At 53.4% G+C, this 27277-nt stretch overlaps 1 long non-coding RNA gene across 1 annotated transcript; it reads left to right on the top strand.

The window, feature by feature from the left end:
* The first annotated feature begins 2037 nt into the window (after positions 1-2037).
* On the top strand, positions 2038-25336 carry LOC146398478 (uncharacterized). The gene is made up of 2 exons (XR_014819005.1): positions 2038-2284; positions 23329-25336. It is a non-coding gene; the product is annotated as an uncharacterized LOC146398478 (long non-coding RNA).
* Positions 25337-27277: the final 1941 nt, after the last annotated feature.

Genomic DNA, 27277 nt, shown 5'->3' with positions numbered 1-27277 from the left:
GTCTGAGAGAGGCCAGGGATTTGGATCAAGGGCTTCTGGGGGGCAACCAGGGCTCAGAGTGATCTCTGGGCAAATTAAGCCCCAAGAGTTCCTCTGTGTGACCGGCCAGGAGCTGGACCACTTAGCTCCACGGCAAGCCTCTGGACGATGCCCAGCAGGAAGCCTGCTCCCCCCTGAGTGGAGGGTCAGAAGCGGCCGGGACTGCGGAGTCCCAGCCTAAGGCAGGTGCTCAGCCTCGGCCGCCCCGCCGAGTGTAGAGTGGGTGAGGCTGGCGTGGCCGGGGCAGCTGGTTCTGGCGTTTCCCACGCTCCGTCTCCAGGGGGCTGAGATGCCCGCAGTGACAGGGACAGACCTGGTGGACAGTCGGAGAGCGTCCCTCCACACCGTCGGGCCGCCTCCCCCAAACCTCAGTGAGCCCGTGTGTGTGGGGTTCGCTGAGGGAGGCACACACCAGGCCAAGGCCAAGTCAGTAAATTGGGAGAGATTTGCTAAGAAGGCACCCGAAGTGCTGGGCTGAGCTCAAGATGGCATGAGCTGCAACCTTCAGGAGCTGTTAGGCTTTTAAAGGACCCGTGGTGGAGTTGACGGTGGGAACTTGTGGCAGGAACTGTGAAGAAGGGAGTCGAGTCCCATAATGGGGGGCAGTTTGCAGGTGGTTAATCTATGCAGGCAGTCGTCTTCTCGCTGCCCAATTTGATCCTCCACATTCTGGGACAGGGTGTACAGCCTGGGGGGGCCGTACCCAGGTCCACAGCAGGGCCCCAAGGTGAACAGCCATATTCGGGGGCGGCAGGGGGTTGGGGTGGCGTGTGTGTCTGTCACCATCCTCCTGGGAACTGTCAGCGTGGAAGGCTCTTCTAGGGCTGAGCCACTGTCACCCCATCTGTGCTGGGGCCCCAAAGTAGGAGGAGGACATGAGCCCAGCTTTGTGCAGGAGGGAGTGGGCGCCCGGCCGGTGGGGACCTGGCAGGGACAGTGGGAGCCACTGTGTCCCTATCCCCAAAACATGCAGCTGTGGCAAAAAGTAAGGACATCATTCTTGTTTCCTGTTTGAAAGTGTGCTTGGAGGACCTCACATTGGGACTCCACAGTAATGAACCCGACTGGTGTCCACGAGGACACAGGTTCAATCCCTGGCCTCGCTCGTTGGGTTAATGAGCTGGCGTTGCCTTGAGCTGTGGTGTAGGCGGGTGGCTACAGCGCTGACTCGACCCCTAGCCTGGGAACTTCCACATGCTGCAGGTGCGGCCCTAAAGAGACAAAAAAAAAAAAAAAAAAAAGAAAGAAAGAAAAGAAAAAGAAAAAAAAAGAAAGTGTGCTTGGAGCCCACTTCTCAAGTCCAGGTCTGAAGGATTCGGAGGGAGTTCACAAATGAGTCGGATGTGCCAGGGGTGCCAGGGGTGCCAGAGCCGAAATCAGCACGTCTGGGAAGCAGCTGAACCCATCACACAGGCTTGGATTTTGGCCTCCAATCAGCCAATTAGCCACAGCAGAGCCTCCCCGAATTTTTCTAAATGTCACCCGGGAAGCCTCGGCCCAAACGCTGCTTCTGACCCAGCAGTCATATGTCCTTGGCAGGGAACTCCCCTGAAGCCTGGCACCCAAACCCTCACACTTGCAGATAGCGCTGAGGAGGCGACGCTTCAAACACTAGGTTTCATAAAAGACCTTTATTGCTTCTGCGGTTTAAAAGCCAAACACGGCCACCGCGGTCCAGAGCGCAGGCCTTGTGCCAGCCGCCTGGGCCTTGGACACCCCCCAGCCCCAGGGCAGGCAGAACTGGCCTCCAGATGCAGAAGCCCCAGAGGCCGAGGGGGTGGCGCTGCCCCGGGATGGTGGCGGGATGGGTTCTAGGTTGTCCCCGAGGACAGGATGAGGACACGGAGGACTAAACACACGGAGGGCGCCCAGAAGACGCTGCTTCGCTCCACCCCTTCCCCCCCAGGACACGCCCCGATGACCCCTGCGTCCCTCTCCGCCCTCAGGGCACGCCCAGTGACCCCTGCGTCCCCCCCCAGGGCACGCCCAGTGGCTGCTGCGTCTCTCCACGCCCCCACCAGGACACAGACGCCTTTCGGCCCTTTCTCGCTTCTTCTTCCCTCTTTTGTCTCTCTTCCTTGGTACTTGTGTTTGGTTTCACTCCTTCCATGCCTTCTTCGAAGGCATCAGATACTCCGGTTGGACCTGTCACGCGTCGCTGCCACTTCGCTGATCCCAGACACCCCCCAACCTGACCGTGCGTGGAGGTGAAACGTGCGTTGGAGGAACCTGTGAACGGAGGAGGGTGAGTTTCATTTTTGGCCACACAGGCCCCACCATCCAGACCAAATGCGGGCGACTGTGGTTTGTGGACAGAGAACTAGAACGTGTTTCACGCTGATTTGGTATCAAAATTGCGAAGCAAGACATGGGAAGGTTAAAGAACAGTAAGTACTGGCATCCCCTCTGCAGCGCGGCGGAACCAATCCGACTAGGAACCATGAGGTTGCGGGTTCGATCCCTGGCCTCGCTCAGGGGGTGAAGGATCCAGCGTTGCCATGAGCTGTGGTGTAGGTCACAGACGCAGCTCGGATCTGGCATTGCCATGGCTGTGGTGTAGGCCAGTGGCTACAGCTCCGATGAGACCCCCAGCCTGGGACCCTCCATATGCCGTGCGACCATAAACACAAAAAACAAACAAAAAAACCAGTAAGAACCGAACAGGGATCTTAATGAGCTCTCTAGGGCTAAAGAAAAAGGGTCTCCTCCGGCCCTCCTTGTGTAAGGAGGGCTTTTTTGGCGGCTCTGTGAGCGACTGGGGACACGAGGCTGGCCGGTGGCCGGGCCTCCGATCTCCACATGAATGGACGGCCGCTCTGGGGACTGGACTGCCCGGCGCCGTCTGTCCCTCTTTCACTTTACTGCCACTATTTTCTGCCAGCTCAGTCTCCCTAATTCACATTCAACCTCCCCAAGAGGAGAATCGGATTAGTCCCTTAGAGTGGGGAAAATAAATGAACCCCAAACCCAGAGCAGGCATATTCAAACGAATTAAAATAAGCCACATGCAAACCTACTTAAGTGTTCGCCAGAAACCCATAGAAAACAGAAGTGAAATCTGTAAACCCGGCCCCGCGCAGGATGCGGCGGAGGGGCCCTTCCTTCGCTGCGCTCCCCTCCGCATCTCTCCGTGGCAGTGGCAGCGGCATCTGCCACCTGCGTGCGATCGCGGCTCAGGCTGGTTCCCACACTGCGTCCCAGCCCCCTTCCCACGCCCCCTCTCCTGTGCGCACCCCAAACCACACTTCCCACTCGTCCTGCGTACCCCCTCCTCGCTGAGCAAACCCAGGCTCCCGGTGAGGAAGAGGGAGGGCAGAGAAAGCCCGCAGGCAGTGTGGCCTGAGCCACCGGTGCCTGCACCCCGGGTGAGAGGGAGGCCGCAGGCCACTTTCTGGTGTGGCACCTGCTCTGTGATTCAGCCGCTCTATGGGCATCTGATACAGAACAAGCTCTTTAGAGGATTCAGCTCCCTTCCTGTCACCCACATGGCACATGCCTGTGACTGTTTCATTTCAGGAAGAAGGCCTGGGGGTCCTATGATTTGCCCTGGGTGAGGGTGGCATTTGTCTCTGGTGCCTGTGATTCCATGACAGCCAGCCTTCCTTTTCCCTGGTTAGTGAGATCTCGGTACCTTTCCAGGACTGGCTGAGTGAGGGAAGGTGGAACCAGCTCCAGAGGGTGACTGGTGGTTAGTTTAAGGCAATTCCCCTCTGTTATTAATTGGGTTTGGGCAGCAGGGGACTGGGGGCGTGTGATCCTGTTCTCACCAATGAGATATAAAGGAAAGTCTAGGAGAATTTTGGGAAACATTTTCCATTCTAATGAGAACAGAGGTATGCAAAGTGAATTTCCCCTTTCCTTCCGGCCTGTGTATATTATTGTGTATGATGTGATGTTTGGAGCTCTGGCAGCCATCTTGTGACTATGAGGGGAAGAAAAAAAAAATCAAGAGAATGCAGAGATGCTGACCTAGAGCCTTGATATTATCAAAGCACTGGATCAATGTGGGATTTTCTACGTCTATACTTACATGTAATAATAAGCCCTTGTTGCTTACACACTGTCAGTCAGGTGTCCTGTTTTTGCTGCCAAAAGCTCCTTGACAGATGTATCAGGTGGCAGTGTGCCTTGGGACCTTCTGGGGCGAGGCCCCCGTGGTGATCTACTCTGCAGAGAGCAAGGGTGACGGGAGAAGATGGAGCAGGTTCTGCTTTGGTGGCAGCACCAGCCCCCAGGAAACGTCAGAATCCGCTATTGTTCCCACAGATGGCCACTCAGTTAAGGGGACCTGTTTGTCTGTCTTGGGTTCAGAAAACACCCATGTTAGGTCCAAGGGGAGTGTTCATATCTTTCTTCCCCCCTGGCCTTCCTCTCAGCCAGCTGTCACCCTGGGGGCAGGAAGGAGGGGGTCTCAGGGAGAAATGGAACTCGCTCGCACCCGCCCCTGGCTAGAGAGAAGCTTTAGCTTTTCCTAAACTTTGAAAAAATTATTATGGTGATGGGTTTCCACAGAGGTAGGAGGAGCAGAGAAACTCAGCCCCCATTTATTCATTCTCTAATTTTTTTTTTTTTTTTGGTCCCTTTTGCCATTTCTTGGGCGGTTCCCGTGGCATAAGGAGGTTCCCAGGCTAGGGGTCGAATTGGAGCTGTAGCCACCAGCCTACGCCAGAGCCATAGCCACGCGGGATCTGAGCCGTGTCTGCGACCTACACCACAGCTCACGGCAACACTGGATCATTAACCCACTGAGCAAGGCCAGGGATCGAACCCGCAACCTCGCGGTGCCTAGTCGGATTCGTTAACCACTGAGCCACGACGAACAGCTCCCAAGAGTCTGCCTTTTATGTTATACCTGTTTGTCCCCAACGCCATTTCTTCTGGAGGATTTTAAAGCCCGTTGCAGACACGGCCTCACAAAGTACTTCCGTGTGTGTCTCTAATACCTCAGGACATTAAAAGAAACACAACCACAGTGCACTGCTCACACCCAACCACTCTCAGTGGTCAGCCCATACCATCTGATACCTAATAGGCAGCTCATGCTCAATTTTCCCCTTGACTCCAGAATGAAATTTTTGGTTCATGTACTCAAACCAGGATCCAAACATCCTCGGGATGGGTCTCCTCGGTTCTCACATCACTGCTGATGGCTTTTAATAGCCCCAGTGGTCATCCCCTTGCTTCACCGTTTCTTTGCAAAACTAATTTTCTAAGAACGTGATTACCTGTGTATTAATTAGCTGGGTTCTTCTATTAAGAATCTCCCCCCATCAGCTGCCGGGTTTCTCCGTATAGGAAGGGCCGCCCAGAGGCTGGAGTCTCTGCTTTCCATCTTCAATCCTCCCTGCCTCCAAAGAGAGCCAGTGGGTTTGGGTTTTTTTTCCTTTGTCGGACTTTGTTTTCGTGTTATTATTAGGAGCCCATGAGTTTGTGTCTATTCGGTTGCTGTCATCCTTCGTTTTGATGCTCAGATTGTCCAATCTTGGGTGAGCTGGTGAGCCTTCCCGTTGGGTCCTGTGTCGTTTTAAACACACTCTGGGGTCAGAGTTCCCCGGTGGCTCAGTGGGTTAGGGGTCTGGCATTGTCACTGCAGCGGCTTGGGTGACTGCTCTGGCGCAGGTGCCATCCTTGGGCTCATCTCCCTTTTCTGCGCCGTAGCTGACCTGAACAGTTTCTCCAAGGAGCCCTGGTTCCTTTCAGTGCACAGTGATGCTTCGAAACCAAATCTGCCTGGAGGAACCTTTCACGTTAAATGACTGTGGAGCCTTGGCTGTCCCATGGCGCTGGACGTTTTTAATTACCAGGAAATGAGATTGTGCTAAAGGGAGTGAGAAAACTTGTGTTTTCTGAGGCGGATGAGAACCTGCCCTGACTCATGCCTGGCCCTGGCAGTTGAGCGACATCTCCAGCCTCAGGTGTGCTCACCTGCACAGTGGGATGAGCTGACCCACCTCAGGGGGCTCTGATGAGGAGGAAGTAAGAGTCCCCCTGTCATTTTCACTCTAACGGATGTTCCCCACACAGTGAATGTGGGGATAATTGTCATCTCTGAAGCCCAGAGAGAGACTCGCCCTTCTGGGGGACGGGAGCGGTACCCGGAGGATGGAGGGTTCAGATGGGCAGGCAGGAGCGGTCCAGCAGCGACCAGAGGCCGACCCTGTGCCCGCGGATGCACACACAGATGGACGGTGCCCGTGAGACAGCATGCCAGGCACTTGGATGTACAGGGCTGTTGGTTATAGGAGCCCAAACCTACTGTGTGCAGGGATGGGACGCAGACCCAGCATCGGAGATGCGACGATTGACCGAGAATGGGAGTCGTGGCCGCACGACCGCGTGGGGCCGTGGACCACGGGGAAGAAACACTTCGGGGAAGGACATGCTCTGAACCTACCTACCCCCTCCCCGACCATGCGCCCTGGGCTTCTGAGCTCTGGGAAGGTGTGGGAGAAAGAGCAAGGCCACAGGGGAGGGCATCTGGCTGGGGACAAGAGGTTTGGGTCGCTTCTGCAGAGATTTGGGGGTGGTTTGTCACTTGGCACTATTGCGGCGAAAGCGCGCTCACGTGTGGCGTTGCCGCAGAAAGGTGCCTGGGACTTAGCGGCGAAGAAACAAACGCCACTGTTTGGATGGTTGACCTAACGTGCCAACTCGTCACCCCGAAGCAATGCCCAGGGGGCCGGGAGAACCTGATCTCTGAGAGGGTCTCTAGGGTGTTTCCAGAAGAGAGGAGCATTTGAATGGTCGAGTCCAGGGGGCCCCCTCCCCAGTGTGGGTGGCCGTCACCCAGTCCATTGGTGGCCCGAACAGAACGACAGGTGGAGGAGACATCCATCTTCTCCTGCCGTGGGGACCTCAGCGGCTTTCCTGGTCCTCGGGCTCGCACGCGGCACCTTCTGGGGCTTCTCGGCCTCCATAGCCACTGAGCCGGCTCCTGCAATCGTCTCCTCTCATCTGTGTCTGTATCTGTTTCTTCGGCTTCTCTGCTGGGTTTCTCTGAAGAACACTGACTAAGACGTTATTTTGGAAAAAAATAATAGGGCATGGATGCCAGACTCGGCTTTCTCTACACATGTCAATTTCTCTCTCTCTCTCTTTTTTTTTTTTAAACAAACCCTTTTAAAAAATGACCTCAGAGTTCCTGCTGCGGTGTAGTGGGATGGGTGGTGTCTCTGCAGCATCAGGATGAGGGTTCAATCCCTGGCCCGGCACAGTGGGTTAAGGATCCAGTGTTGTCATAGCTGTGGCATAGCTCGCAGCTGCAGCTTAGATCTGATCCTTGGTCCAGAAACTTCCATATACTGCAGGGCAGCCCCCCCAATTTTTTTTTAAAGGTGACTTTCTCAGAGTTCCCATGAGGCTCAGTGGGTTAAGGACCTGGTCTTGTCACTGCAGCACCTTGGGTCACTGCTGTGGTACAGGTTTGATCCCTGGCCTGGGAACTTCTATATACTGTGAGCATGGCCAAAAAAAAAAAAAAAAAAAAAAAAAAGGCTTTCTCTTCTGAATGGACCACCTGAGCGCAGTGGGTGAGAGATGGGGGCGGAACTCTCAGGGCGGGGCCGCTGTTTCCCTGCATCCAGGCTGTTTCTTGCCAGGACCGTGCTCTCATGCCTGCTCTGCTGTGCTGCATGGAGCTTGTGGGGGACAAGCCGGGAGCTGTGGCTCCACCTTGAGCTGCATCAGCATCCTGCCCACCCCGTCTCCCCCTGGGGTGTCAGCGTGAGGCCTGTGTTAGGCAGGGGTCTCCAGGGAGACAGGACAGAACCAATAGGAGTCTATATATACATACCGGTGTTCATGCTGTAATGCAATATATATAAAATGTAATAGGATATATACTACAGTATAACATACACGAGAGAGAAGGATTTATTTTAAGGAATCAGCTTGTGCATTTGTGGGGCTGAGTCCACAGTCTGCAGGGCAGGCCAGCAGGCTGGAGCCCCAGGAAGAGCCGCTGTTGCAGCCTGAATCTGCAATCTGTCTGGGATCAGAATTCCCTCTTAATCTGGGAGCCTCAGCCTTCATGCTTCAGCCCTTCAACTGATTGGGTGAGGCCCACCACACCATGGAGGACCGTCTGCTTTACTCAGTCTACTGATTTCAGCATTAACCTCATCTTAAAGACACCTGCACAGCAACATCCAGACTGGTGTTTGACCAGATAACTGGGTGGACACAGACATTAACCTTCACAAGGCTCACCTGAGCCGGATTCCAAGGGGTCATCTCCATAGCAGAGACTGACCCCTGGCAACTTGAACACTGGTAGCCCACGCCCAGGCAGTGGTCCTCGGGCCTGAAGATCTTGTGAGCTGGCGACGAGCCTGGTGCTCTGATGGGTGGAACTGCCATCCACTGGAAGAGGCAGGTGCCGCCCACTCCCCAGGCTGAGGAAGGGGGCGAGGAGCTGTCTGTGCCGGGGTCCGCCAAGACCCCCCCCCCCCCCAGGAACTCCACGTGGGCTTCGTAGAAGCTGCCGCTGATCTGGACCCAGTGCGGCTGGGATGGGTGGCTGGTGAGGAAACACAGCCCGAGAGAGGGGGTCCTTCGTCCTTGCCATCGGGGTGCCAGGCTGTGGATGGGACTGCAATAGGTTAAAGGGGCCTCAGGTTCTCTGCTGCCCCTCTTGCCAGGAGGGAGAGGGATCCCCTGCCTTTGAGTCTGTGACCTCTGACCTCGCTTGTCCGAAGGGATGCAGCAGAAGTGTCACGTGTCTGTTCCCAGGGAGACCCAGGAGCAGCCTTACAGTTGAGCTCCTGGACCCCAGACCCAGGGTAAGGCTGGGCTGGCCTGCTAGAGAGAGGCCACGTGGGGCAGGGGCCCTGGCGGGTGAGTCCCCTGTGGGGAGGGCGTGACAACTGAGGCACTCTGGCAGAAGTCAGCCCCCAGCCCCCAGAAGGACGCGATCCCCCTCGAAACAGCAGGGGCCCCCATCAGACCACAGCCAGGCGCCTGCCATGTCCTGGAGGGGTTTGTTACACAGCAGTAATTGAGGCACGTACACAGGACAACATGGCCAGTGGCAAGATTAAAGAAATGTGTTCCTGGGAACATTCTGCCCTCAAAAGGGGAATAAAGACTTGATAAAAGAAAAGGACCCTCTCATGACTTGCTTTTTTTTTTTTTTAATACAGTTTTGAAAGTTTATGCTCCCTTTACAGTTATTACGAGGTATTGGCTCTAGTCCCTGTGTTGTACAATACGTCTGATAACTTGTACTTCCTGTTCCCCCACCTCGATATGGGACCCTTCCACTGGTAACCACTAATTTGTTTTCTGTATCTGTGAATGTGCTTCTTTTCACTGGTTTGATCTGTTTTTTAGATTCCACATGTAGGTGATGTTATACAGTATTTGTCTTTCTCTGTCTGACCTATTTCACTTGGTATAAGGCCCTCCACATCCATCCAGGTTGCTGCAAATGGCATGACAATTCTTTTTAATGGCTGTATAGTATTCCATGGTATCTACACACCCTATCTTCCTTATCCATTCATCTGTTGATGGACACTTAAGTTGCTACCATGTCTTGGCAGTTGTAAATAATGCTGCTGTGAACGTTGGGGTGCTTGAATCTCTTCAAATAAGTGTTCGTATTTTTTTTTTCCAGATATATACTCAGGAGTGGAACTGCTGGGTCATATGATAGTTCTTTTTTTTTTTTTTTTTTTAAACATCCGTACTGTTTTCCAGAGTGGCTGCACCAGTTTACGTTCCCACCAGCAGTGCAGGAGGGTCCCCTTCTCTCCACACCCTCTCCAGCATTTGCTATTTGTGTTCTTTTTAATAAGGGCCTTTCTGACTTGTGTGAGGTGATATTTCATTGTGGTTTAAATTTTTTTGTTGTTGTTAAATTTTTTTGGTGAAAGTATAGTTGATGTACACTGCCACGCTAATTTCTGCAGCACAGCAAAGTGACTCAGTCACACGTCTGTGTACATTGTGGTTTTGATTTGCGTGTCCCTGATAATTAGTGACGCTGAGCATCTTTTCATGTGCCCGTTGGCCACTCGTGACTTACTTTGATCATAACTATGCAGAGAATGGGGAAGGGTCCAATGGTTGGAGAAACAGATTTGGTGGCACAGGGGTCTCTGGATGCTGGAAACCGTCTCATCTTTGCCATTGCCGTGACACTTTGGGCCGTACAGTCTCCAATCTGTGGCTTGGGGCTCTCGGAGCCGCTAAAGGGGTGCGGTTGGTCCTGCAGCCAGAGCTTGGGTGGCCACCTGAAAAGTGGCTGAAACGAATGCCCAGTAGGAGCCCTGCCAGCCTCTACATTGTGCCAGCAGGGAGCACTGATGAGATTGAAGGAAAACAGAGATGTTCTAATGGAGTCTCGTGTGCTCCCGGGGTGATGACCTTGGGGATCTGGAAGCCAAAGATGCAGCTAAGCCAAGGTCAGGTTATTGTCCGAGCCTCGTGAAACCCACCCCATGGGGTGCCTCCCTGGGGAGCCCAGGCTTCCCCCACGGCTACTTCCTCCCCCCCTACGGAATTCATTCCAAAGGGATGAGGGCAGGTGGAAAGCAGATGAAACTACTAGCTGCCTACAGTGAGAAGCTTCACCTCTCCCCGAAGTCCAAAAAAGATGCCCAGAAGCTTGCTAATGCCACAGCCAATGGAAGTCCTTGGTCAAAGGCCCTTCTGTGGAGGAAGGGGAAGCCAACAGACACCCTGCCCTGGGAGCAGAGGCGTCTTCTTCCTCCTGGACGGAGAGAGCAGCATAGATGCGGTCTGCGTCCTATGGAGTGTCCTTAGCTGCCCTCTCCATGGAGACGCGGGGACCAGCTGATGGTGGTTTGGAAAAAGGTGGTTTATGTTCCAGCAACTGCTGTGGGGTGGGAGGTACATTCATTGGGCAAGATTCCATTTGGAACAGTGAAAATCAGTGCTATAGTGTTATAATTTGAACATGTTTATGTTTTCAAATGACTTAATTTTTAAGTGTTTATGATTTATAATTTTACATTGAAAGGTTGTAATTTTCATTTCATATTACTTATAGTAGTAGTCACTGAACAGACATGATTAATTTGTTGTTGTTGTTGTTGGGGCTGCACCCGCAGTACATGGAAGCTTCCAGGCTAGGGGTTGAATCGGAGCTACAGCTGCCGGCTTCTGCCACAGCCACAGCATCGCAGGATCCAAGCCACGTCTGCAACCTACGCCATGGCTCTGGCAACACTGGATCCCTAACCCACTGAGCAAGGTCAGGGATTGAACCCGCATCCTCACAGATACTAGTCAGATTTGTTTCCATTGTGCCACGAAGGGAACTCTCTGAAATGATTAATTTTTATACAGTCAAATCTTTTATTTTATTTTTTCTGTCTTTGGAGGGCTGCACCCACGGTATGTGGAAGTTGCCAGGCTGGGGGTCGAATTGGACCTGCCAACCTGCACCACAGCAACGCCAGATCCAAGCAGCATTTGTGACCTACACCACAGCTCACGGCAACTCCAGATTCTTAACCCAGTGAGCGAGGCCAGGGATGGAACCCACATCCTCGCAGATACTAGTCGGGTTCGTTACCACTGATCCGTGATGGGAACTCCAACAGTCAAATCTTTTAATCATTTCCTTTCCTCACTATTATGTATTTTTAATAGACTATTTTTTTAAAAAGTGGCTTTCAGTTTTGACAGGAGAATTGAGTGGAATTTCCTGTATACTTCCTGCCCCCACGGATGCATGGCCTCCCTGCTATCAAGTCCTGCACCAGAGTGCTGCATTTGTTACAGTCAGTGAGCCTGCCTTGACCTATTTTCATCTGACGACCAGAGTCTGCACTAGGAGTCTCTCCTGGCGTACGTTCTGTGGACTTGGATAGATGCATAATGACATGGACCCCCCTATTATGGTCTCACATAGAGTAGTTTCAATGCTTTACAAATCCTCTATGCTCTGCAGATTCGTCCCTTCTAACCGCCCCCCCCCCCCGCCCCCGGGGAACCACTGATCTGTCTCTGTGTCCACACTTCTGCCTTTGCCATAATGACAGAGAGTGGGAAGCAGAGCACAGGCTTTTCAGATTGTCTTCTTTCACCTGGAAATATGCATTTAAGGCTCCTCCATGGCTTTTCATGGCTGACAGCTCGTTTCTTGTTATTTCGGAGTAACAGTCCATCATATGCGGAGGGACCGCGGCTTATTTACCCGTTCACCTATGCAAGGACATTTTGATGGCTTTCAAGTTTTGGCAGTTAGGAATAAGGCTGCTATAAACGGGTACGGGCCGGGTTTTGTCTGGATATAAATGTGCAGGTCATTGGGGTTAAATACCAAGGAGAGTGCTTGCTGGCTTGTGTGTGCGGGGTAAGAGTGTGTTCAGTTTCGTAAGAAACGTCCAAACTGTCTTTCAGAGGGGCTGTGCCATTTGGCATGCCCACCAGCAGCGAATGAGAGTTCCCGTGGCTCCCCGTCCTCACCGACATTTGGCGCTGTCGCTGTTGGATTGTGGCCGTCCTAAGGTGTGTGGTGGTAGCTCACTGATGTTTTAATGGGCCGTTCCCACATCATATGACGTGGAGCATCTGTTCTGGTGCAGTGTCTTTTCAGATCTTTTGCGCATTTATTAATCGAGGTGTTCATTTCCTCATGGTCAAGTCTTAAAAGGTGTTTCTCTGTTTTGTATAAGTTAATCAGTTGTGTCTCTCGCGAATATTTTCTCCCAGTGTGTGGCCTGACTTCTCATTTTCTCGACGTGTCTTGTGCAGGGCACCAGTTTTTAATTTCGGTGAAGTCCAGGTTATCAATAATTTATTTCACGGATCACGTCTCTGTGTTGGAGCTTCGCCGTGCTCAAGATCACCTGAATGTTCTCCTCTGTTGTCTTCTAGGGCTTTTATAGTTTTGCATTTTATATTTGGGTGTATGAACCATTTTGAGTTGCTTTTTATGAAAGGTGTAAGGTCTATGTCTAGATGCATTTTTTTGTTCCAGCACCATTTGTCAAAAGATAATCTTTGCTTCTTTGCATTTCCTCTGTGCCCTTATTAAAGATCTGTTGAAGAGTTCCTGTCGTGGCTCAGTGGTTAACGAATCTGACTAGGAACCATGAGGTTGCGGGTTCGATCCCTGGCCTTGCTCAGTGGGTCAAGGATCCAGCATTGCTGTGAGCTGGGTGTAGGTCGCAGACATGGCTCGGATCCCGCGTTGCTGTGGCTCTGGCGTAGGCTGGTGGCTACAGCTCTGATGAGACCCCTAGCCTGGGAACCTCCATATGCCGCAGGAGCGGCCCTAGAAAAGGCAGAAAGACCAAAAAAAAAAAAAAAAAATCTATTGATGTGATTGTATTTCTAGATTCTCTATTCTCTTCTACCGATCTGTTTGTCTCTCCCCACCCCACCCCCAAATACCGCACTGTCTTGATGACTGTAGTTTCATAGTAAGCCTCAAAGTCAGGGAGGGTCATGCCTCTGACTGTGTTCTTTTCCTTTGATGTTGTGTTGGAAATTCTGGATCTTTTACCTCTCCACATAAATACGAGAGTCGGTTTATTGATATCCACAAAATGAATTGCTAGGCTCTTGATTGGAATTGCACCGAATGGACACAGCAGCTTGGGAAAGAATTGACCTCACGACAGTATAGTATCTTCCTATCCATGAACATGGGATATCTCTCCGTGAACTTAGTCCTGTCGTCCTTTCGTCAGAGTTTTGTATTTTTCCTCCGACAGCTCTTGTGTGCCTTTTGTTAGATATTTACCTGAAGGATTTCATCTTGGGGAGTCCTAACGTAATGGCACTGTGTTTTTATTTCACATTTGACTTGTTCTTTGCTCTTGAGCAGGAAATGGTTGACTTTTGTGTATTAACCTTGTGTCCTGCGACTTTGCTATGATTGCATACTAGTTCCTGGCGGTTTGGGTCAGTTTCTTCAGCTTTGCTACGTAGGCGATCACCTGTGAACAAAGACAGTTTTATTTATTCCTTCCCCATTGCTCGGCCTTTTATGTCATTTACTCGCCTTCTTGCATTAAGTACAGTGTTGGGAAGCGGTAACGGGAGGGCGGGCACGTCCCTGCCTTGTTCCTGATCTTAGCAAAAAGCCTCTATCTTCTCACCCTTTCGTAAGATGTTAGCTGCAGGCATTTCGTAGGTGTTTTTTTTTCTCTAGGGAAGGAAATTCTCCTGTAGTCCTAGTTTCTGAGAGTTTTGTCATGAATGGGTGGAGGTACATTTTCACTTAAAATCACATGAGTTCCCCCCCCCCCAGTACTTTAATGGTTTTATCTTGGGGGAAAAAGTGGTGACTTTCTTTGCTTTGGGACACGTTGCCTCAGTGGTCGTTTTCTTTGTTCACGAGACTCGGAAAGGATTTTCAACGATAAGAAGAGGAGGGAGAGAGGAGGAGAATTTGAGAGGCAGGATGCGTGTAGGAAATGGGGATTGGCTAGAGGAGGCGTGGAACTCACCCTGAAGAGCACCAGGCTGGAGCTGCACTGCGGGTCCCACCAGAGCAGGATGTGGCCTGAAGCTTGGCTTCCCAGGTTGGAGGGGTTGGACCCTCTGGGGGCAGGGGTGGCAGGATGGCCCCTGGCCCTTCCACTGCTGACAGCCAGAGCCAGGAGGAGGGCCTGCTGACCCTCTGACACACACGCAGATGCCTTTCGGGTTTCCGTCCTGTGTCCTCCCTGCAGACCCGCCCAAGGCAGACCCACTCCAGCTGTGGTGGATGGGCCGGCTGGCGGGTAGGCAGCGCCCTGCTGGACCAGGGTCCTGGGAGGAGACGGCTTCCCATCTTCCATCCCTGGGAAGGGAGCGAAGGGTGAGACCCCAGGGGTTCCCTCTTCCCCTCCAGACCCAGTCCGTCCACCCACGTTGGGCCGCCTTCTCCCCTCTGCTCCCTAGAATGGCTCGGTGGAGGGCTTTCCACTTTGCATTTGTTTTTTGTGGGTCTCCTTGGCCAGGACGTGTTTCCTCGCCTCTTAGAGATAGCTGGGAAGGCTCTGTGTCTCTTGGCGGCTGTTCCGTCCCCAGTACCTTATTCTTAGCAGCCTTCAGTCAGTGTTTGTTGACTGAATAAATGAACGGATATGAGCTCCTTCTATTTGTCAGTTAGTTCATTCTGCCTTGTATGAATTAAAAAAAAAAAAATCTTTCTTTCCTTTGCCGGGTTGCCTACTTTACGAGCAGAGATCCTGCCGCATAGGAATCATGTTCATTCGCATTCACACATTCAGTAATTATTTACTGAGTGGCTACTGGGTGCGTCTGGGGCACCGTGCGAGGCATAGGAGACACAGACGGAGTCAATCCCTATTCTCATGAGATGTGCAGCTCAGCCGTGACTAGAGACAGTGAAACGGGGTCAAAATTCAGTGGGTGCCTATTTTGCTAGAAGATTCGCCCTCTGCAGGATCAACGTCGTGCTTGACACCTAATTTTCATTGAGCCCGAGAGCCCTCCAGTGCCAGCCATGACCCTAGTGTCACATGCCTGCTGCAGGATGACAGCAAATGAATTGCATGCTTGTTTTCACAACGGTTCCCATTTTAAGCCTCAAAATGAACACAGACATAAAAAATGTTCGTCCAGTGACACACTTAAACCGAGCCACTATAAATCTTTAATCAGCTTAAGTATTAATATGATCTGGGCATCTGTTGTCTCCCTGCGACCGTGCTGTGTCTACCGCCTGTCAGCAGGGACTTGTCCTTGGCTCAGCAAATGCCTTGACCGCCGTCAGGGCCGGCTGGCGGGTAGACAGCGCCCTGCTGGACCAGGGTCCTGGGAGGAGACGGCTTCCCATCTTCTATCCCTGGGAAGGGAGCGAAGGGTGAGACCCCAGGGGTTCCCTCTTCCCCTCCAGACCCAGTCCGTCCACCCACGTTGGGCCGCCTTCTCCTCTCTGCTCCCCAGAATGGCTCGGTGGAGGGCTTTCCAGCCTCGGGTGAAGAGCCTGCATCTGGTGGCGACGGGGGTCCGTGGCACAGACCGAGCCACTGTTTGGTGCTCAGCTGACGCCGGCCCCGCCCCTGCCACATCTGCGCTTGACAATGAGTGTGATTTCGTGTTCTGGCTGCGCCGCAGCACTGCCCTGGGGACTGGGTCCCTGCCCACAGGGTTCTGAACAAGGGCTGTTGAGCAACAAAGAGTGAAAAGAAAAGCGAGGCTGTTTGTCTCTCTCTGTTATTTGTGGTTCCCCGGGATTCCTTCTCGAAGCGTCGTGAAAACCTCCCAGTTCTGTCCGCCCCGCCTGGTTCCCCCCTAAATGGAAGGTCAGAGGCTCCTCTGGAGAGAGACGGCAGGTGGCATCTGTCCTGGGGACCAGCGTTCCCCCCTCCAGGTCGCCTGCCTAGTGAGCTTTGTTCAAATGCCGGACAAGGGCCAGCAGGGCCGGGGAGGTGGCCCGCGACCCAGACCATGTTGCTGGGGTCCCCAGCGGGGCCGAGCCGTGTCCCTGCTGCCCGCTCCTGAAAGGGGTCTGGTGTGCTTGGGGGGAATTGGGATGCGGAGTCGGGGAGGGGCACTGCATCCCCACTCCATCTTCTCCCCCCATCCTCCGGGCTTCGGGAGCTCTTTCTCCAGACCTGTCGTCCAGAGAGGGCCCGTAGTCACCTTGGAGTCCCCAGGGACCCAGTGGACGATGTCAGCTTGTGCACTGCCCCCCAGGGTGTGGGGTGTCAGCCTCCGTGGTGCGGGGCGCACACAGAAGCTAAAGCAGAAGCTGGGGTTTCTTCGGAGCATCCGCAAGCAGGGGTGTGGGTATTTTCCAAATACGCAGGGATGCTCCTGGCTTCTCCGGCGGTGGGAAACGCTCAGCTTCAGAAGAGCCAGGCTGGCTGGGCACCATCTCTGCCAAGGAAGAGCCCCGCGTGTCCTCTGGTGGGGCGGGGTGGGGGGTGTCTGTGCTTTTCCATCCTTGTATCCCCGGGTGGAGCTGCCAGCCTGGCATGGAGGGTATGGTGCTCATCAGTGGTGGGAGAGGCTTTTGTCCCCCGGGGCTGCACGGAACGTGCCCACCATTCACCGCCTGCACTGAGCTGCAGCCAAGTCGGAGGACAGGGGTCTTTCCGAATAAACCGACCTGAGCTCTGCCCAGGCCCACAGCCTCCCTCCGCCTGCCTGCTGGGCACCCGGCTAAGGGCAGAGCTGGTCTGGGCTCCAGATCCCTCATTTCCAACAGTGGGAGCCCCTGCCTCTTGTGATCAGGAGAATTACGTGAAAATATGTGTACCAAGCGCTCTGCCTAGCGCCCGACACCCACTGAGCAGGCACTTGCCCAACGTTACCTCTTACTGCTGTTGTCTTTTATTATTATTTTTATTCATTAATTGTTTGTTATTTGTAAACAGTTCCTGTATTTTCTGACAATGTGTAGAAATTGAATTACATGGGTGGAAAACAAAGCTCTCCAAAGAAATAGATGATGCCTGAAAATGGTCTAATTTAAAGTCATATTTAAAAGATTCAAAAACCTTCAGAAAATTTGAATGTTTCTTCAAACTCCAAAGGGGAAAGAATGACTTCATCTTAGTTATTTAAAAAGAAGGTGGGAGTTCCTGTTGTGGTGCAATAGAATCGAATCCAGCTAGGAACCGTGAGATTGGGGGTTCGATCCCTGGCCTCACTCAGTGGGTTAAGGATCCGGTGTTGCCATGAGCTGTGGTAGGCCAGCAGCTACAGCTCTGAGTGGATCCCTAGCCTAGGAACCTCCATGTGCCGTGGGTGCAGCCCTAAAAAGACAAAAAAACAAAAAAAAAAAGAAAGAAAAAGGTGGCCCTAACTCATGAGAAACGGTCGTGATTGGCAGAAGAGGGACGGATGAATTGGAGGGTCTCTGCCGTCTCTGGCTTTTATGGGCCTTCCCGACGTTGTGAGGACGTGTGTGTCTCAGGGAAATAACTCGACATAGTTTAAAGGTAAATTAGTGAGTTTTCTATTTGATAGCATGAAGGCCAGAGGAGAGGAAAGGCTTGGTTTCTGTTTCACCAACCTCAGCCCATTTCAGGGGACATCTCTGTATAGTAACGTTTGTCCATAAACGTTCTTTTTCTTTTTTTTTTTTTTTTTTTGGTCTTTTTGCCTTGTCTTGGGCCGCTCCCGCGGCCTAAAGAGGTTCCCAGGCTAGGGGTCGAATGGGAGCTGTAGCCGCCGGCCTACACCAGAGCCACGGCAATGCGGGATCTGAGCCGCATCTGCAACCTACACCACAGCTCACGGCAACACCGGATCCTTAACCCACTGAGCAAGGCCAGGGATCGAACCCACAACCTCATGGTTCCTAGTCGGATTCATTAAGCACTGCGCCACCACGGGAACTCCGTCCACAAATGTTCTTTAAACGAGAACAACTGGAGGCTCACGTAAGGTCCTTCAGCGCTGAGACCCTTTGGGCAGAGCTGGTTTATAGACCCAAGTGTCCTGAAATGAGACCATTTTATTTTAGAGACACTACAGCTCCACCTCCTCTCAAACACTGACGCCGGAGGAACATCAGTTCCTCCCTAAAGTTTACCAAAAATCATACATAGCGTTGCCTGGCTCACATGTCACACGAGAGGACACACATGCCACAAAGTCGCAATTATTTCTATTCCGGGATGGGACACAGGACTGGCCCGAGAACAGATGAAAATGCCCTGACTTCATTAGCCTCGTTAGGCAGTTCCAAATTAGATTTTTGCAGCAAAATTCTTCAGCTGAGCAGGGTGAGCAGCTGTTGCCAGGCGCCGGCCTCAAGGGTGGAGCCCGCACGGCCGTCTGGCCAGCCCCTGGCCGCCTCCCAAGGCTGATCTCAGCGGGCCACTGTGCAGGCAGCCCAGCGAGCCACGTCCTGGGGTCCTGGCTCCCTCTGAGCCAAAGAGTCCCTTCAACACTGTTTCCAGGAGAGACCCCGCTGCCTTCTCTTATTGCTGGGATGTTTAGCTCTGCAGCAGGCCTGGCGACTCCATCTGCAGGGCCTGGCGCAAAATACAAACACAGGGCTCCCGGTTCGAAAGGTATGAGCAATTTCAAGATGCAACAGCAGGCTAGTAGCCCGGCGTGGGCCCCCTGACCCTGGCCGTGCCGCGAAGCCAGCCGAGCTTTGCCTCTGACCTGGTCACATACGTAGCATCTCAGCTGTGGCTGCATCTCTGTCTCCTCTCTGCTCCTGCTCAGGAAGGATGCTGAGTGGGCTTTGTACACAACGAGTGTGTGACTGGATTACGCACCAGGTGGAGCAACGTTTTGTTATCCTGATGCACCAGAAATACAGCAAGATACATGCCTAGGAGTCATCTTCATGAAGAGAAGGCCCTTTCACCAACCAAAAGATACCAGCAGGTTCACCAGCCTGGGATTTGAGTAGAGCTGAATGACTTTGAGAGAGCCAGGAAGATAGAAATACTCTATTTTTTTTTTTGATTTTTTTAATTTTTTGCCTTTTGTCTTTTTAGGGCTGCATCCATGGCATATGGAGGTTTCCAGGCTAAGGGTCGAATCGGAGTTGTAGCCGCCGGCCTACACCAGAGCCACAGCAACACGGGATCCGAGCCTCGTCTGTGACCTACACCACAGCTCATGGCAACGTGGGATCCTTAATCCACTGAGCGAGGCCAGGGATTGAACCCGCAACCTCATGGTTCCTAGTTGGATTTGTTTCCGCTGCGCCATGATGGGAACTCCAGAAATACTCTATAGGGAGTTTTGGGGGCCTAAAAATGCAGAACTATCATCTGATTAAAACAAACTTGGAGTTCCCGCTATGGCTCAGTGTAAGGACCTTACATTGTCTCTGTGAGGACGTGGGTTCAATCCCTGGCCTTGCTTAGAGGGTTAAGGCTCTGGTATTGCTGCACGCGGCAGTGTAGGTCACAAGTGTGCCTTGGATTCCGTGTCTCAGTGGCTGTGGTGTACACTGGCAGCTGCAGCTCCGATGGGACCCCTAGCCCGGGAACTCCCATATGCCTTAAGTGCAGCCTTAAAAAAAAAGAGAGAAAAAGGAAAAAACTTGAAGTTAAGCATGGTCATGGACCACAGTCAATGATAGCAGTTTTGTCAACAGTCTTTCTCAGAAGAGGACATTGCTTTATCCGGGCATCAGAGTGTCCGGGTGAAGTAGAGACAGAAATGCCCAGCAAGGCCAGCAGAAGGTCACGTGGGCACCATAAGCCAGCTGCATGGCGGGATGGCATCTCAGGTCCACAGAGCAAAGACATCAGCCAGCTCTCCGGGTAACTTGTGCACCTGCCCTCTCTCCTGGCTCCTCGGCTGTGGGTTTTCCCCTCTCCGCTCTAATGACATCTTCTTTTTGGCACTTTCGTGCATGCCCATTGCTTAATTCTTCTCTTCCAGGAGAAGGCTCAGAGATTCAACCCTACCCTCGTCTGCCCTGGTGTTAGGGGTGTGAAAGCTGCGAGGTCGTTTTTTCGGGGGGCAGGATGGGGACTATAGTTCGGGAGACAGCCTCCCCCATGGCTCCGAGGACCTGCTGTGCAGAGGTGGGGGGAGGCCAGCATCTTTGTGTGCTGAAGGGGGTACGTGCACCAAGCCCCCATTTGGGCAGAAGGTTGCTGCTGGTCACGAGGGGCAGGTGTCTCTGTTCATGATGGTGATGCCTTTCTGGATAAGAGAAGATGTAAGAATTGGGCTTATAAAATCCTCTCCTGGGAGTTCCCTGGTGGCTCAGGAGGCTAAAGACCCAAGGTTATCGCTGCTGTGGCTCTGGTTACTGCTATGGCTCGGGTTTAATCCTTGGCCCAGGAACTTGTGCGTGTCATGGGCACAGTGGAAAAAAAAAGAAAATCCTCTCCCGAGAAGATCTGTCGGAAGGCCTGTTCTGCCCGTTCTCCCGGAGCCCAGAGCGCCTGCCTCCCTCCTGATCTCCGAGCTCCTTTCAGGGGTGTTGCAGCTCAGCGACCCACGGTGGCTGTGATGTCATCCTTGCAGAGCCCGAGGGCCAGCGACACTTTCGAGTTGGCGGCCGTGTGTCTCCATGTGGGTCTGGGGCCCCACCCTCCCATCCCAGGAAGAACAGCTCCCACCTCCCCTGTCACTGAGGCTCAGCAACTTTCTTTTTCCTTTTTTAATTTGCTTTATTGCAGTACGGTTGATTGCCAGTATCGTGTTAATTTCTGCTGTACAGCAAAATGATGTCTCTGTAAATGTATACATTCTTTTTTTTTTTTTGTCTTTTTGCCTTTTTTCTAGGGCTGCTCCCACGGCATATGGAGGTTCCCATGGTAGGGGTCTCATCGGAGCTGCAGTTGCTGGCCTACACCAGAGCCACAGCAACACCGGATCCGAGCCACGTCTGCGACCTACACCACAGCTCAACGCTGGATCCTTAACCCACTGAGCAAGGCCAGGGGTCGAACCCGCAACCTCATGGTTCCTAGTTGGATTCGTTAACCACTGAGCCACGACGGGAAGTCCTAAACGTATACATTCTTTTTCGTCTTCTTTTCCATCGTGGTTTATTCCAGGATATTGACTATGGTTCCCTGTGCTCCACAGCAGGACCTTGTTCTTTACCTGTTCTATGCTTACTCGTTTGCATCTGCTAATCCCAAACTCCCAATCCGTCCCTCCCACCCGGCAACTACAAGTCTCTTCTCCGTGTCTGTGAGTCTGGTGTTGTTTCAAAGATACATTCGTTTGTGTCATCATTTGGATCTACATGTAAGGGATATCGCATGGTGTTTCCTTTTCTCTGACTGACTTCGCTCTGTGTGATAATCTCCAGGTCCATCCATGTTGTTGCAAATGACAGGATTTCATTCTTTTTCACGACTGAGTAGTATTCCATTGTCTATGTACCACATCTTCTTTATCTCCTTCTCCGCCAGCGGACACATAGGGTACTCCCATGTCTTGGCTATTATGAATGCTGCTGCTGTGAGCGTAGGCCTGCGTGCATCTCTTTGGAGTGTTGTCCAGACATCCGCCCAGCAGTGGGGTTGCTGCGACTTTTAGTTCACCTTCCCCTCGCTCCTCCCCTTCAGCCAGACCATGACCATGTGGCTTTATGCCCACAGGGTTCCTCCAGTGCAGTTTCTCTGCCTGTCACCTGCCAGACCCACCAGACAGGTCTCCAGGTCCCAGTCCTGCCCCCTTCCATCAGCTGCTACCTCCGTAGTCACCTCTCATAAGTGCCAGTAGCTCTTGTCCCCAAACCGTCACTGCTTCCTGCAGCCACAGAGTGGCCTCTGTCAGTTACAAGGCAGCTTCCTTCGAGAAACCTTCTGTCTTCATGCTGTCCCTTCTAGTAACTGCTCCTGGTGTGGCTCTCTTACTCTCTAGCCCAAGCCACGCAACTTGCCCAGACCTGCTTTGGAGCACGATTGGTCCTCTCCTGTCCTGTCCCCTTCGCTCTTCGTGTGGCTGCAAAGGCCTGCTCCCCGCGTCTGCCCACTGAGAGCCTCACCTGCATAGGTTATTGCGGCTGGTCTGCTCCGTGGAGCTGGGCCTGGGCTGTCCCAGCCAGTGGTCACGTCCCCTTTGGAGGCTCTGGTTTCCTGCGTGTCACTCTCCCAGGATGGCATTTGTCACGTCGGGTCAGGTGCAGCATCGTCTGTTCTGGATTTTACAAGCAACTGGGGGCTGGGTCTTGTCTCTTAGTCCTTTACTGAGCCCATAAATGATGGACGAGATATTAGTGATGAGGTGTGGACGTAGCTTTCGTGGTGGCTGTTGCCAGTGTCACATCCAGCTTTACAGTGTTCAGCATTAGACTTAGACAGGATCCTCGCTAAGCAGCTGGGGGAGGCCAGTCTCTTAGCACGTGCTGCCCCTCTTCCTGCCCCCACCCCGGTCCAGACCCCCAGCCCTCCCTGCGTTACAGACATAGCCTCCCGCTGGCCTCGCCACGACCACCTTGTCCCCCAAATCCAAGCTCCACATGACAGCCAGGCCATGTTCTGAAAGTATAAATCCGTTTCCGTCGCCCCCTGTTAGAACCTTCTAGAGGGAAAGGGCTCAGAGTCAGCTCTGGTTGGAAAGGAAGATAATGAGAAGGCATGGGGCGCATCTGCACACGGGGAGTGCTGCTTTTCATCTGGGGGGAGAAAGTTGGGGTTGCTTCGGATGCCTGGTGGAGAGAAGAAGCCGAGACGGTCCCCATACCACGCGGCTGCCGGTGCCTGGTGCCCAGCTCGGGGGTGTTTACGTGGAAAGAACCAGAAGGGAGATGGAGACCCTGCCCGGCCGGGTGCTGCCCAGGCCAGGATCCCCCAGAGGGTCCCTCCATGGAGTCTGCCCTCCCCTGCCCCGGGCCCCCTCTCTCTCCCAAGGGCCTGCCCTTCCCAGCGGGATCCCTTTCTTTCGGGAATCTTGCCTCTGTGTCCACAGGATGGGGGATCCTTGCCTGGCTTCCTTGGGCCCTGGTCCTGCCTGAGGGCAAGGAGGGCGAAGCAGGAGCGGTGGCGGAGCCCGGAGGAGTGGCACAGGTGACGGGCAGTTCCGTGCAGCCCAGGTGACGGAAGAGTATCAGCTTCATGGGCCCAGGGACAGACGCTTCTCGGCGGCACAGAGAACCAGGCTCTGGTGCATGAGCGCGGTGTCTGCACACAACCCCCCCGCCCCGGAAATTCCACGCCCGTTTGAAGGAGGAACAGCAGCTTCGCCCTGTGCTTCCCATCAGGCAGGAAGCGGAGAGGCTCACTGAAGAAGCAGCCTATGAGCTGTCTGTCCTCAGACAGGCTGTGAACAGCAGAGACACGGGTGCCGGGCTCCGCGTACTTCTGGGAAAAGTCAGGGAAACTGAGTCCGACTGCAGGTGTTATCCTCCTAGATCCTCCTGTTTTCTCTGGAAACAGGCCCGCCCGCTGCACAGGGCTTGTCTGCATCCCAGCCATGGCTGTGGATGAACTGGAAGCTGCGCGGTTCACGCAGGTGATGAGACGAGGGCTGCCGGGAGAGCACCCCCGGCTTTGCTGGGCCAAGGAAAGGGAACCCACGGGTGTGAGAACCTCATTTGCAGGCTCAGGCATGTGGCCAGTGGGATGCGACACGAGCCTGGGGATCTGCAGCTGCACGTTTGTGGCCACAGGTCCCTGGGGCGAGCGGCCGGCAGGGGTCACATCCTCAAAGTGTCAGGTGGCACGGAGGCAGGAGAACGAGCGGTCAGATACCCAGATCTGCCTTTAGCAACATCAGGCCCGTCAGGCTGTTGCCTGAAGGCTGGCGGATATGAGCATAAACATACCTGAGGTGGGAGCATCCGTCTGGGCTGGGCTGGGAAGGAACTGCCTTCTGCTGCCCACACTGCCCTTTCCTGACTTCTTGACTTTTTTTTTTTTTTTTTTTTTTTTTTTTTTGCTTTTTAGGGCTGCACCTGCGGCATATGGAGGTTCCCAGGCTAGGGGTCGAATCAGAGCTACAGCTGCCGGCCTACACCACAGCCACAGCAGTGCCAGATCTGAGCCACCTCTGCGATCTACACCACAGCTCAGGGTAACGCTGGATCCTTAATCCACGGAGCGAGGCCAGGGATCGAACCTCCGACCTCATGGTTCCTCGTCAGATTTGTTTCCGCCGCGCCACGACAGGAGCTCCCTGACTTCTTGACCTTAATTTTTCCGGATGGTAATCCCGTTCTCTCAGGTGCCGCCGGATCCTTTCGTTACCTCTAAAACCGTGGAAAACAGAGCCACGTATGTGTCGGAGGACAGAAATCACCCAGAGCCGTGGGACCAGAGATGGCCACCGCGGCGGGCTGCTGAAGTCCCCGCCTTGCTGCACGTGGCTGTGCATAGTCGAGACCCTCCTGGGTGTGATGTTAAGAGTGTATCTTGCTTTTTTTTTCCTGCTTAGCTCATGTTTTCATAAGCATTTTCCCATGTCATGAGACATTCCTCATGTAATAGCAGAAGGGGAAATGGGTATTATTAGCAACGGATACAAGAACTCCTTTTAGGGAAAAACTAAAAAACTTTTTTTTTAAGGAAACTGTTCTGGAGAAGCATGGGGACTGACTTGCCTGTTGCTCCAGGGAGTCACGAGTGGACTGGTACCCAGGGGCTTTGTCAGACCCCTCTGCCCATCCTCAACCATGGCAGTCACCCAAATCGTGAAATGCAAGGGAGATGTGGGAGATGGGTTAGGCAGCTCCGGGCAGGGGGCAGAGGCAGAAAGAAGCGCGTGGGGGCGGGCAAGGGAGCGCCTGGTGATGCGCACGACTCGTGGGGGAAGCGCTGCCTGTCCATAAGTTGTGAAAAGGACGCTCAGGGCCGGTTAATCTGCCATCTGAGAGGGCAGGGGCGGACCTCCTCCCTGGGCTGACAGCAAATGTGTGTCCACCTCGGTCTTGTGATGCTTGCCCCGTGTCCCATTAAATGACCGTATCATTTAAATAGCACTCGGAACAGCTTTGTGTTCGGGTTCTTTCCTCGGGCTTTGAAAGCACGACGACAAATGGGACAAGCGTTTTAAAGAAATCCCTTACCTTGTCACCTGGCTCCTGGCTGTTCTGAAGCATGTCTGCGACTGGGAGCCGTCTCTGCATCCTCGCAGCTCCTGCCTGCTGCCGTTCAGGGTTTACTCCACACGCTGCTGCCTCCAGGAGGCTTTCCCCCAGCCCAGGTAGAAATAACTTGTCTTCTAAACCCTATAATGGGAGTTCCCATCGTGGCGCAGCAGAAATGAATCTGACTGGGAACCATGAGGTTGCAGGTTCGATCCCTGGCCTGGCTCAGTGGGTTAAGGATCTGGCATTGCTGTGAGCTGTGGTGTAGGTCAGAGATGTGGCTCAGATCTGGCGTTGCTGTGGCTGTGGCATAGACAGGCTGCTGTAGCTCCAACGGGACCCCTAGCCTGGGAACTTCCATATTTAGAGTGAGTGTGGCCCTAAAAAGAAAAAAAAAGTAAGTAAACCCTATAATGGTTTGCTTCCACTCTCGTAAGGCAGTGGTTCCATGGGGTTTATAATTTTAATTTTTGTTTTTTATGGCCCCACACCCATGGCATGTGGAAGTTCCTGGGCCAGGGATCAAAGCAGTGCCACAGTAGCAACCCGAGCCACAGCTATGACAATGCTAGCTCCTTAACCCACTGACCACCAGGGAACTCCCAGAATCAATACAATTTCAAGATGATTCAACATAAAATGTTGTCTCATCAACCACTGAGTTTCCCGGACCCATCCTTATGAGGCGGCCTCTCCACTTCTGTAAGAGCAGGGCCTTGAAGCACAAGAGCCAAATGGCTCGTTCGTCACGGAAGGGCCTGCTCGTGGCGCCTTTCTGCCCCTGAATTCACAGCTGGACCCCGTGCCCCTTGCCTCTGGGCTCCCTCGCGCAGCAGCCTGTCCGCACACCCGCAGACACAGGGACGAAAAGGCGCAAAGACGGACCCCGTTTTTTCCTCCTCTCTAGCCTCCGACACAGAGAAGTCATCCGTGTGGCCCTGGAATTGCCGAGGGCGGGAAAGGAGCTGCCTGTCCCGTGGCTCAGAAAGAAAAGGAGGCCTGGAATTGACACCTTCCTGTCTCTTAGGCTCCAGTCACATGTCCCAGCCCTGTTCCCAAGGGCCTGGGAGATAACAGCTCAGAGTCCCTTGAATTCAGCTGCACTCTCCTTCCCAGGTGGTTCTAGGGCAGGGCCTGGACGGGGAGAGCGGGCGGTACCAAGGACAGCGACCCCGGGGCTCTTCGTAGGGACAGACCGACCACAGAAGCAGGGCCAGGTGGTCCCTTTGCTGCTCAGTCTGAAGCCCCCCACGGGGTCCCTTAATGCTGCCTCCCATCTGTGCCACCTCGGGGTTAATCCCGTCCTAATCTGAGCTGTAATCATTGGTAATCAGACAAGGCGCTCCAAAATGCCCAGGCCACGGTTTTGCGGGGGTTTTGGGGGCCAGACTTTTCTTTTATTGGAGCAGAGAGTAGCTGACCTAGAAATCTCTCCCCCGCCCGAGCTTCCACCTTCTGCTAAACAAAAGCAGACACGCCTAAGGAGCTCAGCAACCCCCCCCCCGCCCCGCCCCCGCCCCAGGGGGATTTCAGTCTCTGCTGCTCCCTGAACAATCAGGGTTGAGGCCCCCAGGAGGAGGTCACGTGATCCTGCTCTTTGCTGCAAACTGAAAAAAAAAGAAAGAAAAGAAAGAAGGGGGAAGCCTCCTGGTATTAGCCTGGGCTAATGAGCTCACGGGTGTGTGTCCCGGGAAACGTCCAGAATGAATTCATCCAGTGAGATATCTGTGTTTTGAAAACAGTGCCCTTGTGGTGGAAACATCAGCAGGAGCTGCGTGAAGCGGGATCGGGGCTGAGCCCAGAGCACGCGGGGGGCTGCAGATATCACCTGGG

Source organism: Sus scrofa, chromosome 11, assembly GCF_054392235.1.
Source record: "Sus scrofa isolate SSC_HxYL_T2T_F1_AM1 chromosome 11, Sscrofa_HxYL_maternal_Yorkshire_Landrace_v2.0, whole genome shotgun sequence".
In the NCBI taxonomy this organism is placed as follows: domain Eukaryota; kingdom Metazoa; phylum Chordata; class Mammalia; order Artiodactyla; family Suidae; genus Sus; species Sus scrofa.
Note: the sequence above shows the minus strand (reverse complement) of the source record. Positions and strands in the feature narration are given on the sequence as shown.